This window comes from Otolemur garnettii, unplaced genomic scaffold, assembly GCF_000181295.1.
Source record: "Otolemur garnettii isolate 467f Iridium unplaced genomic scaffold, OtoGar3 scaffold00024, whole genome shotgun sequence".
In the NCBI taxonomy this organism is placed as follows: domain Eukaryota; kingdom Metazoa; phylum Chordata; class Mammalia; order Primates; family Galagidae; genus Otolemur; species Otolemur garnettii.
The window spans coordinates 20449751-20462934 of record NW_003852419.1 but is presented as its reverse complement, the minus strand read 5'-3'; the positions used below and the strand labels follow the sequence as shown (position 1 = coordinate 20462934).

The 13184-nt window shown below is 36.5% G+C and overlaps 1 protein-coding gene and 1 pseudogene across 1 annotated transcript in view; both read left to right on the top strand.

The window, feature by feature from the left end:
* Nucleotides 1-13184, top strand: part of WDPCP (WD repeat containing planar cell polarity effector) — a 375892-nt gene that overhangs the window by 60606 nt on the left and 302102 nt on the right. The window lies entirely within an intron of this gene.
* LOC100944502 lies at nt 4546-5511 on the top strand (annotated as a pseudogene).

The window sequence follows — 13184 nt, the reverse complement described above, 5'->3', positions numbered from 1 at the left end:
TCATTAACCTTTTTGAAGGAGTAAAATCTATTGGATTTATTTTTCATAGCTAGGATTGTTAAAAATTAAAGGTGTGTGTATGTGCAGCAATCTGAATAAGTCTTTAGGGTAGAGATTCTATCTCTTTTCCTAGCACAGTGACTGGAATATATGAGGTGTTCAAGAAATCATGAGTGAGTGAATTTAGTGAATAAATGAATTCATTAAGTTGGGAGTAGAAGGATGTAATTGAGAGTAGTGGGCATGTTTTTTGTTATTTTGTTTCCCTTTTGTAAATATAGGAGATACTTAAACATAGTGAAGTGTATACAGATGAATGTATAAATAAATGAAAGCTAATTCTTATGGAATTAGGAAAAGTTTATATTATTATAAGAAATAATAAATTCTAGAGTCTTGGTTTTTGAAATCTTAGAATTAATTCTGATATTTTAGAGAAGAGGTTTAGATCAATTTGAAAGACATTTATAAAGTAGACCAGGGGTCCTCAAACTTTTTAAACAGGGGGGCCAGTTCACTGTATCTCAGACCATTGAAGGGCTGGACTGCAGGCCCCAGGACAAGTCAGCTGCTAAGCAGGACAGGCAGCGGCGGCAAAAACACCCAGCAGGCCGGATAAATGTCCTCTGCGGGCTGCATGTGGCCCACGGGCCATAGTTTGAGGACACCTGAAGTAGACTTTAGTGAATAGTGATTGGATACAAGCAGCAAGGGAGGAGGAGGAGCAAAGGCCTATATGTAGGTCTCTGACTTAGGCAGTTGAGTAAATGATAGTATTATATACTAAATAAAACTGGAAACATAGGAAAATAGGCTTGCTTGGTGAAGATGAGGAATTCAGTTTTGTTCCTTGGTAGTAACCTTATATGCAGGAATTCTTATGCTAGGAGTTGAGATAGGTGAAGGAGAGAAAGTATATTTTCCTGTAGGTGTATGCTTGAGATTTAATTTTGTAAATGGAAGTTGAAGGTATGGAAGAAAAGACCATCCAGGAATAGTGGATGAAGTGAGAAGAAAAGAAGACCTGGGATAGAATTCTGAGGCATGCTAGAGATGAAAAAAAAGTGCTTCAGAGTGATCAGAGGGATGATAAGTAAACTAGCTTGGGGAGAATATTTTCAGCAAGAGAGTATTTCCAGAAAGAAAGGATGGATAACAGTGTCAGTAGGAGAAACTTCAACCTAGTGAGATAAGGCCTGAGAAAAGTCCAGTAGCTCGGAAACAAGGAGATCTTTGGTGACTTTAGAGGAAGCAGTTTCCTAGGGAAGGTAAGGGTCGGAGGATTGTGAATATGAAATAAGGATGTGAAGAAAATTTTTAAGAGTTGTTTTTTAAATTGAGGAGTGGTGGTAATTGAGAATAGTGGAAGGTTTTTTTGTTGTTTCATTTTCTTCTTGATATGAAATATAGTTAATGCCTTTGGGCATGTGTGAGATAAAGAACCTAGTGAGGACATAGGAGAAGCCAATGGTATAACTGTGGCAGAACCAAATTTTACACAATACAAGGAAAGAAAGCATTTTTTGATGCATTTGAAGATGTGTAAGACAACATGAGGGTTTCGAGGGTACTACAGAAAGCTCTGGCATGGAGGGAAGCGGTAGGAGATTGCACAGGTAAGGGAGAGTGAGCACTTCTACATCTTTACTGCATGATTAGTATATTTGGTATCTCCCTTCCTTACTACTTGTAACTACAAGATAAGAACTTTGGGTGGAAGTAGCTTTCACTGTAGGTGTGTTCATATGTCTGCTTCTTAATTCCTGTTTATGAGAATAGTTTTAAAAGACCTTTTATGCTAATGTATAGTACTTTTTTTTTTTTTAGTTTTCTTCAAAGTATAAAATACTTGACTCTCCGGTACGTTTCTGAATTCATTACTTTCTGCTAATTTTGTTATTTCCTTCTGATTACTTTGAGTTTATTTTGCAGCTCTTTTTATTTTTAACTTGAGATGGTTGCTTAGCACAAATAGTGTTTTCATTATTGATTAATTCAAAACATGTACCTAAAACATTTTCTATTCATGTTATTCTTTTATCCATGATTATTCAGAAGTGTGTTTCTTGATTTTTAACATATGGACGTTAATTTTCATTCTATTCTTGTTGTCAATTTCTAGCTAAATTAGCTAGGAAATGTGTTCTGTATGATCTAAGTAACTTAACATTTGTCAAGACTTTTAAGATTTTCATGGCTTGTTTGATTTTTAAATTTCCAAATTGAGTTTGACAGGAGTATAAATTCTGTAGCTTTTGAGTATAGTGTTCTCTGCATGCTCATTGGGACAAGTTTATTAATGATGTTATAAAATCTTCTTTATCAATTCTTTTAGAATCAATTTCTTTTTCTAATTGCCAGTTAGATTTAGTTCTGTTAATTTTTGCTTTATATATTTTGAAGCCATGTTATTGGATGCATATTTATTATAATTGTTTTCATGGTGAATTGAACCTCTGTCATTATGACATAATCCTTTTTATCTCTAGCAATACTTTTATCTTACAGTCATTTTACATTTTTGCTTAATATTAATACAAGTGCAATGACCACCTTTTTGTTAGTATTTTCATGATAAATCTTTTTTTTGTCTTTTTATTTTGGATCTTTGTATATTTTAGATGTGTGTTTTTTGGTATCACATGCTTGCTTTTTAAATTTAATTTGGAATTGCTTTTAATATTTATTTATTTTTTGTTTTGTATTGGGTTGCTTTTTTACTAAGAATTTTATTTTTTATTGATACATAATAGATGTACATATTTTCAGAGTACATGTGACAATTTGATATTTTCATATAATCAGATCAAGGTAATTGAGATTTCCATTACCTTAAATATTTGTCTTTGTTGTAGGGACATTTTAATTATTCTTTTCTAACTACTCTGAAATGTTCAGTAGATTAATGCTAACTTTAGTCACACTACTAATCAATTGAACACCAGGTTTTCTTTCTTCTATCTGTTTAGTTCTCATTAATCCTTCTCTCTTTATCCTCCCCTTTTTCCCCCTTTCTGCTTCCGGTAATCACCAATTTACTCTCTCTCTTCATGAAATCCACTTTTTTAGCTTCCATGTATAAATTAGAACATGCAATACTTTTCTTTCTTTGCTTGGGTTGTTTCTGTTAACTTAGTAACCTCCATCTCTATCCATGTTGCTGCAAATGATGGGATTTCATTCTTTTTTTCATCGTGGCTATACTCATTTATGTTCCTAACAACAGTTTATAGTAAGAGTTCCCTTTTCTCCACATCTTTAGCAGTGTCTGTTATTTTTTGTCTTTCTGGTAATAGCCATTCTAACTGGAATAGATGATGTCCCATTGTGGTTGTGATTTGCATTTCCCTCATGATGACTAGTGAGCATTTTTTCATATACCGGTTGGCCATTTGTATGTCTTCTTTTGAGAAATGTCTGTTCAAATTCTTTGCTTAGGCCAGGCACGGTGGCTCATGCCTCTGTAATCCCACACTCTGGGAGGCTGAGGCAGGTGGATCACCTGAGCTGAGGAGTTTGAGACCAGCCTGAGCAAAAGCAAGACCCTGTCTCTACTGAAAAAAAAAAAAAAGAAAGGAAAATTAGTTGGGGAGGTATGTGGTGGGGGCACCTGTAGCAGAGGAGGCAGATGCAAGAGAATCCCTTGAGCTTAAGAGTTTGAGATTGGGGGCGGCGCCTGTGGCTCAAAGGAGTAGGGCACTGGCCCCATGTACCAGAAGTAGCGGGTTCAAGCCTAGCCCTGGACAAAAAAAAAAAAAAGAGTTTGAGGTTGGTGTGAGCTAGGATGAGGCTAAGGAACTCTACATAGGGCAGCAGAGTAAGACTCTGTCTCAAAAAGAAAAAAAGGAAAGAAAAAAATTTTTGCCTACATTTTAATAGGATTATTTATTAAACTATATTTTCAGCTCACTCATGTTTTTTAGTTCTCTGATATTCTTTCCATTTCATTTTTAATTTCAATTATGTTTTTCATTTCTGGTTTTATTTACTTCTCTCTAAAATCTGTAAAACTCTTTTTAAATAGTTTATTGTTCTCTGCAGTATTATCAACTCTGTTTTTTAAATGTCTTTAACTATTAAGTAATGTTATTTTGTTATCTGTACCTGATAATTCTTTTTGGTGGGCGTGGTGTTTTACTATTTATGACACACATTCCACATCTCTGACTCTCTCTAGTCAGAAGTTCTTTGAAAGGATGATATTGGCCTTGGCCAGTGGGAGAATGGATGGAATCATCTGATTCATCCATATTGCAAATGGCCCCATAGATAGTGTAGCATTTTAAACTGGCCATTAAATCTGCCAGTAACCTTGTCAACATCCCCAGGTTCATTTGGATGAACTTGTGACTCTTGGTACTGATGATGCGATGCTGGCAGAGCATTTCCATTGCATGTACAGGTCGGTGAACTTGTAGCGTCATTCTGCATGTCCCATCTACTGCCACCACAATGCGCAAAGGCATTGTGAAAGGGCAATTCTTGAGATTTGGTAACCCACGGCTTGGTGTGCCTCTTCCCCCAGGAATTGGGAACTGCGCCCTTATGGCTGAGGTGAAGGTGAAGGTGCAGCCACCTGATGTGGATCCTCTGGAAATAGAAAACAGGATTATAGAATTATGTCACCAGTTTCCTCATGGAGTCACAGACTCCATGCCTTATATAGAAGCCCAGCAGCGGGCAGTGGCCATTAACAGACTGTTGTCCATGGGTCAATTGGACCTCTTAAGGAGCGGTACAGGCCTTTTATATAGAATAGAAGACTCTCAGAATGCTGGGAAAATGAAAGGATCAGATAACCAAGAAAAACTAGTATATCAAATCATAGAAGATGCAGGAAATAAAGGAATATGGAGCAGAGATATCCGATACAAAAGTGACTTGCCATTAACAGAAGTCAACAAAATTCTGAAGAACTTGGAAAGTAAAAAACCTCATTAAAGCTGTTAAGTCTGTAGCAGCCTCCAAAAAGAAGGTGTACATGCTCTACAACATGCAGCCAGACCGCCCTGTGACTGGAGGGGCCTGGTACAGTGACCAAGACTTTGAATCTGAGTTTGTGGAGGTGCTTAACCACCAGTGTTTTAAATTCCTACAAACCAAGGCAGAAACAGCACAAGAAAGCAAAAAGAATCCAGTAATACAAAGAAATAGTTCATTTGCTTCATCACATAAAGTGTGGAAATATATCTGTGAACTAGGGATCAGTGAGGTAGAGTTGTCCATGGAGGATATTGAAACCATCCTAAATACACTCATTTATGATGGGAAAGTGAAGATGACTATCATTGTTGCAAAAGAAGGTACAGTTGGCAGTATAGAAGAAGAAAAGAAGGCACAGTTGGCACAGACGGACACATGAAGCTATACAGGGCAGTCAGTCCAATCATCCTACCCATGGGTTTGATCCGGGCACCCTGTGATCTCTGACCAGTGTTTGATGAGTGCCATGAAGGTGGTGAGATTTCACCATCTATCTGTATTTACATGACAGAGTGGCTTGAATATTAATAGACCTATGAACTTTACTGACATTTTGCAAATGAGGTTACTTTGGAAGCAGATACTTTAATCATGATGGGACATCAAATCTTCTTGAAAGCAAACTTCATAGTAATGGACATAGATTTGCTGTTATGAAAACATATTTTTATTTATAAAGATTAAATTTATATTAATAAAGTAGCCAACAATATGAAACAAACCCCGCGCCCCAGCTAGCTAGTGTCTACTGCGCCTCTCAGCCCAGACTTCAGTAAACCTCACCAAAATGCCATCTCAGATGGAGCACTCCATGGAAACCATGATGTTCACGTTTCGCAGATTTACTGCAGATTCGCAGCCTTTTGCAGATAAAGGCTACTTAACAAAGGAGGACCTCATAGTGCTCATGGAGAAGGAGTTCCTGGGATTTTTGGAAAATCAGAAAGACCCTCTGGGCTTAGACAAAATAATGAAGGACCTGGACCAGTGCCCAGATGGCAAAGCGGGCTTCCAGAGATGCTTCTCCCCTAATTGCAGGCCTCACCATCGCATGCAATGACTATTTTGTAGTACACATGAAGCAAACGGGAAAGAAGTAGGCAGAACAGAGCAATTACTCTGCCCTGAAAAGTGTTCTCTCAAAGGATTGCTTCAAACATCTGCCCCACAGCTTCTCCCTAAATAAGGATTTCATGAGCAGATCAGGATCCTTAGAATATATACAAATAAAATCCACCTCCCATTTGGCAAGCAGGGAAGAAAAAGTTAATTAAATGCCAGATGAGCTCTTTTTTTAAACATTGTTTGCATCCCCTTGCCTTCAATAAACATAATCCTTTTTTTAGTTCCAAATTAAAAAAAAATATGAAACAAGATGAGTAGTGAAATCTAATAAAACATGTTGATACTCTGGAGGACATCTTCTGAAGCTTCTGAGAATTTTGATAGGTCAAGGAAAAATAAGCCCAGAAACCTGTATTTACCAAGTTCTAGGTTAATAGAGTGTAAATATCTTCTTTTTAAAGTTATTTCTTAAGGTCTTTGTTGGAAGTTTTTTATATCTAGTTCACTACCACCATTTGTTTTCTATTTTTTTAGTAGTTTGAGAAGAGGCCCAGCACAGTTGCTTACTACTATAATTCTAGCACTCTGAGAGGCTAAGGGGGAGGATTGCTTGAGCTTCAGTGTTCAAGACAGCTGGAGAAAGACTAAGACTTGTCTCTACTTAAATTAGAAAAATTAGCTGGGTGTTGTGGCAGGTGCCTATAGTTCCAGCTACTCGGGAGGCTGAGGCAAGAGAATCACTTGAATCCAAGAGTTTGAGGTTGCTATGAACTGTGCTGACATGGCACTCTACCCAAGGCAACAGAGTCTGTCTTAAAAAAAAAGGTTGAGTAGAAATTAAAGGTATACAAACTTAGGGCATTACTAGGGGAGAGTGGAATATTGCCTGTATACTACTGATTCTTTTTTACATCAGAAATATTCTTTGGGAGGATTATGCTACCATACTTTAAAGCCAAACGATGGCTATTGTCAAGGATATATTTTCAGTGTGTAAATACTATCATTTTCATCCTGAAGGGAATATTTTCACTGTGTTTTATTAAAATCTTAACAGTTTTCACACACAAAAAAGAAAGGGCAATTCTTTTTTTTTTCTATTTCAGATTAATATAAGGGTATATAAAATTAGGTTACATTGTTTGCATTTGTTAGGTAAAGTCCAAGTTGCAGTTGGGCCTTTCACCCAAAAGGTGTGCCATAAACCCCTACATTTTACCCCATAGGTGAGAGTTTACCACACCTCTCCCCTCCACTTTCTTGATTTTACAGTTTTTTGTTTTTTTTTTTGGCTGGGGCTGGGCTTGAACCCACCACCTCCAGCATATGGGGCCAGTGCTCTACTCCTTTGAGCCACAGGTGCCGCCCCCACTTTCTTGATTTTAAATGTGTTTTTCTCTTCATATGGGCGTGTAGTTGTTCATCTGCTAGTTTCATATTAGTATAGAGTACATTGGATGCTTGCTTTTCCATTCTTGTGATACTTTTTTTTTTTTTTTTGAGACATAGTCCCACTATGTCACCCTTGGTAGAGTACTGTGCTGTCACAGCTCACAGCAACCTCAAACTCTTGGGCTTAGGTGATTCTCTTGCCTCAGCCTCCCAAGTAGCTGGGACTACAGGCACCCACCACAACTCTCGGCTATTTTTTGGTGTAGTTGTCATTGTTTGGCAGGCCTGGGCTGGGTTTGAACCTGCCAGCTTCAGTGTATGTGGTTGGCACCCTAGCTGCTAATCTACAGGTGCAGAGCTTCTTGTGATACTTTTAAACAAGGATGTTCTCCAAATCCTTCCACGTAAATACAAAAGATGTGAAGTGTCCATCTTTATGGCTGAATAGTATTCTGTGGTATTCATTTACCACAGTTTATTTGTCCATTCATGGATTTATGAGAGGTTGGGTTGTTTCCACATCTTGGTGATTGTGAATTGAGCTGCTGTAAACATTTGAGTGCAAATATCCTTATGGTAAAATGATATTTGTTTCTTCTGGGTAGCTGTCTAGTAATGGGATTGCAGGATCAAATGGAAGGTCTATTTTTAGCTCTTTGAGAATTCTCCATTATTCTTCCCAAAAAGGCAGTATTAGTTTGCACTCCCACTAACAGTGTATAAATGTTTCCTTTTCTCTGCATCCATGCCATCTCTTTAGCTTTAAGACTTTGTGATGTGGACAATGAGCATTTTTTCATGTGTTTGTTAGCCATTTGTCTGTCTTTTGGGATAAGGTTCTATTCATGTCTCTTGCTTAGTAATAAATGGGGTTGTTAGCTCTTTTCTTGTGAGTTCTCTGTAGATTCTGGTTATTAGGCTTTTGTCAGATTTGTAATATGTGGATATGTTCTTCCATTCTGAAGGTTGTCTGTTTGCTTTAGTTGTTGTGCCTTTAGCTGTGCAGAAGCTTTTTAGCTTGATCAGTGTATCTGATAATTCTAACATACTGTTTTTGAGGTTTCTCTCCCTGATTTCTATTACTTTTACTGGTTCTTTTTCATGATACCTCATTTCATCATGTCATTTTTCTTTGAAAAATTAAATAGGAAAGTCTTTAGGTTCTGGAATGAAAGTGTATCTATTCTTCTAAGAGGGATCGTGTTTACTTCTGCTATGCATTTGAGGTTACTTACCAGTTTGGGACCACTTTTGGCTAAATTCAAGATTTAAAATGTTTTGAATACTGAATTCAAGAGAATTTGAATTGCAACTCTATGCAGTGTCTGGCTTCAGTCTCTAGTTTCTCAGGAACAGAATCCCTGGCCCCTTTTCAGTTCTATTCTTTGGAGACCTCTGGGGTTGGATAGATTGAGTGGGTTTACTTCGCTTTCTTTTATGTTGAGAATTCAAGCTCAATGGTGGAGATGAATTGTCTCTGTCTTCTTTCCTTTTTAATTTAAAATGTACTTTACTGTTTTGCTCTGAGTTGCATGTTCAAGGCTCTGCGTTATCTCTTTCCACATAGTTTATGTACAAAATAGCTCTTTAGTGTTTTCCATTTTCCTTTTTTTCTTCAGGAGAATAGGAATGAATGTCACCCTCACCTCCTTTGTTGATTAGAGGAGTAATTACAGTGAAGGCTCTTTCAAGTATTGCTCTCACATAGCATCCCACATTTTAGCATTTCATAGTCCTCTGGGTACATAGGTCAGGCTTAGAATCCTGAGAGACATGACTCTCAGTTCTTAGGAGATTTTATTGTCACGGTCAGCTTTTAAGATCATGGGAGCAAGACCCTACATCAGTTTAGTAAAGGGAAAGTTTTTGGTTTTATGTAAGAAAAAGTTTTCAAACCAAGGCATGTTTCACAGTACCATCTCAGCCTGTCACATCACTATAAAGCCTAGTTTGTGTGATGAGTGATAGGAACCTGTCAGAAGAGATGAAAGGGGCTGGAAGAGCAACCTGCAAGCTTGTGTTGATCATTGTTTGTTTGTTTATTTATTTATTTTTAGTCAAGGAGGTGTTATATTGTATACCTTAACCCTCTACACAGTGGTCCAGGAACATTTCAGTGTTTTCTAGGTAGATCTGAGCTATACTTGATGGGAGCACCAATGATACCACTTCGATTGTTCTTCTGTCTAGCTTTAAACAAATAAATTATATAAATCATACCTCATCCAGAGGGATGATGAAAAATAAAATGTCAGGGGTAGACTTTCACAGGGTGGATAAAATGCATGGTGGTAGAGAGTTGATGCTGGAGAACAAAGGGAAATAGGCACTTTCCAAAGAAGATTTGATTGTATACCTCTGCTGTTTTATGTGGGGAGCCTAGACTGGTTTTCATTTGAATTGAAGCTTTTCATTTTCATCTCCCTCCACCTCTGTCTGTCTGTCTGTCTGTCTCTCATACACACACTCTGTCTCTCTCATGCACACACACTCTCTCTCTCTCTTTCTATCACACACACACACACACACACACATACACTTTTAACACTTAGGACTACTATTCTAAGCCAAATTGTATTTGGCTCTCTCCTGGCTTTCAACACTGGAGGTTGGCAAGTTGGAGAACTGGTATACTTTCCAGCCAGGGAATTCTGTAATCCATGGCCTGCTGCTAGAAAAGGAATAGGATTGGCTCTCCTAAGTATAGATAATGGATCGTGAAGTCTTTAGAAAGGCCTTAGAATACCTTTCTGTTCTACCTGAGTTTCTCTTTTTCTCTCTCCAGCTTATTTTATGAAGTTTTAACTGTATAAAGGCACTGTTGATTGTAGTAATTCATATGAACAGTTTATCACTTATGCCTGCTTATCATGTAGAAGAGCAATATTGACTTGTAATCATAATGTGCATTATTAAATTCAGGTTAATATTGTATATTTAATATAATTATGATAGTTATTCATTGATATATGTTTAAAGAAGTTATTGCTTAATACTATAAAAGTAGGGTTAATTTTTAAAAATTTAATAACTGTTTATTGAAGAAACTATGCGGCTTTTCTTGTAGACAGATAAATTATTTTATAATGTGATTCTGGGTGGAGAACAGGAACAAGAACCTAGTCTTGCCTTTAGGAAGCCAAAAGAGTAGAGGGGAGAAAAGGAGCTATTCCATTGCTTCTACCTTTGAAGAAGCCACCCACTATTTTCTTTTTCTTTGTAGAGTACTGTGGCATCACACAGCTCATAGCAACCTCCAACTCCTGGGCTTAGGCTATTCTTTTGCCTCAGCATCCGAGTAGCTGGGACTACAGGCACCTGCCACAACGCCCGGCTATTTTGTGTTGCAGATTGGCAGGGGCCAGGTTTGAACCTGCCATCCTCGGTATATGGGTCTGGTGCCCTACCCACGGAGCCACAGGTCCCGCCCTTCTTTTCCTTTCTTAATTTTGATTTTGACACACATTTTGAATTTTTAAAAGTGAATATTTTTTAAAAAAAAGATCATTTTGAACATATTTGAAGTATACATTTCAGTGCACATTTAGAATATTTTAAATAGATCACAAATCTAAAATTTAAAAAATCCAAACTTAATGGTTTATTGTTTTTATCTTTTATAAGTTAAATAAAATCAAACTTTTAGAAGTCAAACAAAAGTAACAAGTTCAAGTTTGGATGATTGATGTAATGTGGTGGTGTCTTGGTGGGAATGTAGTGGTTTTTGTTTTAAATAGTGAGAAAACTTTATTAAACTTGTAGAATTATTGCCTTAGTAAACACTAGGTGGTGCAATTGTGCAAGGACCATATGATGAAGTGTGCATTTTTTTTAAAGGTGTCAAGATAAAATTAAAATTATGGTTTGAAGAAACTCTTTGGAAATAAGGATTCTAAAAATATTAAAATAGAATGAATAAATATTGCTATTCTATTAATTAGTCTAGGATTTAAATGAGACCCTATCTTGTGATTTAGACCACAGAGGTCTTAAGGTACTTGTATATTCTTTTATTATCGTATTTTGAATTCAACTAACCACGCTCCCTTCCCCAACAGAAAACAAAAAACAATAAAAAAACTGGTTCAACCTGGTTTTCTTTAAAGTATAAATACTGAAGTGCTTTGTGATTACTGTTAAAGATGCTTTCCCTCTACTATTTCAAGTCATTCTAAAATGTCCTAGAATTTGAGTAATTACCTTTAAGATTATATTTCATTTTCTCAAATAATTGTTGATCAGTAAAACTTGAACCTTTGCATTCCTATGTAAGTTCAGGTCATTAAATTATTGAGGAGTCAGTTTTGGAAATGAAGAATAATTGTTGGTTTACTTGTATGTTGAAATGAAGAGAAGATAGGAAAATTTCTATATGAATAATAATTTAAAGCTGTAAATACTAACTCTGAGAGGGTTCTACCTCCTTTTCAGTTCTTTTCCAATTTAAGATAGTTTTTAGAAATTGCAAAGAAAAGTCATTTACGTCTTCCAGTGATTTTTGTGAATAATGTTCCCATGACATTCCTATTCAAATGTTTTTCCATGTTTTGGAAGCACAAAATGAGGCTATCTTACCATTTTAAAGCATTCACTGGTAATAACAGAAAAATGAGGATCAATATAAGTACTTCAGTACACTACCATACTACCATAACTGACCGAATCTTTTTGTTATTTTTCTGTGAATTAGATATCTTCTATCAGACACAGAGTCATACAAATTGATTTTATACTTTCCTAAAGCAGTAAAATAGCATAGGATTTATACTTTTCTAAAAACTTATTTTCTACACAAAAAAGTAGTTTGCAGTTCCACCAGCAGTGTAGACGTGTTCCCTTCTCTCCACATCCATGCCAGCATCTGCAGTTTTGAGATTTTGTGATGTATGGGCCATTCTTGGTGGAGTTAGATGATATCTCAGGGTGGTTTTGATTTGCATTTCTCCAATAATTAGGGATGATGAGCATTTTTTCATATGTTTGTTAGCCATTCATCTGTCTTATTTAGAGAAGGTTCTGTTCAAGTCTCTTGCCCATTGATATATGAGATTGTTGGTTTTTTTCATGTGGATTAATTTGAGTTCTTTATAGATCCTAGTTATCAAGTTTTTGTCTGATTCAAAATATGCAAATATCCTTTCCCATTGTGTAGGTTGTCTATTTGCTTTGGTTGTTGTCTCCTTAGCTGTACAGAAACTCTTCAGTTTCATTAAGTCCCATTTGTTTATTTTTGTTGTTACAATTGCCATGGAAATCTTCTTCATAAAGTATTTCCCAGGCAGATATCTTCCAGTGTTTTTCCTATGCTTTCTTTGAGGATTTTTATTGTATTATGCCTTAAATTTAAGTACTTTATCCATTTTGAATCAATTTTGTGAGTGGAGAAAGGTGCAGGTCTAGTTTTAGTCTTCAACATGTGGATATTCAGTTCTCCCAGCACCATTTATTGAATAGGGATTCTTCCCCAAGTGTATGTTCTTGTTTGGTTTATCAAAAATTAGGTGGTTGTAAGATGTTAGTTTCATTTCCTGGTTTTCTATTTGATTCCAAATGTCTATGTCTCTATTTTTGTGCCAGGGCCATGCTGTCTTGAACACTGTGGTCTTGTAGTACAGCCTAAAGTCTGGTATGCTGATGCCCCCGGCTTTGTTTTTATAACTAAGAACTGCCTTATCTATATGGATTTTTTTCCCTGGGTCCATACAAAATGCCGAATCATTTTTTCCAAGTCTTTTTTTTTTTTT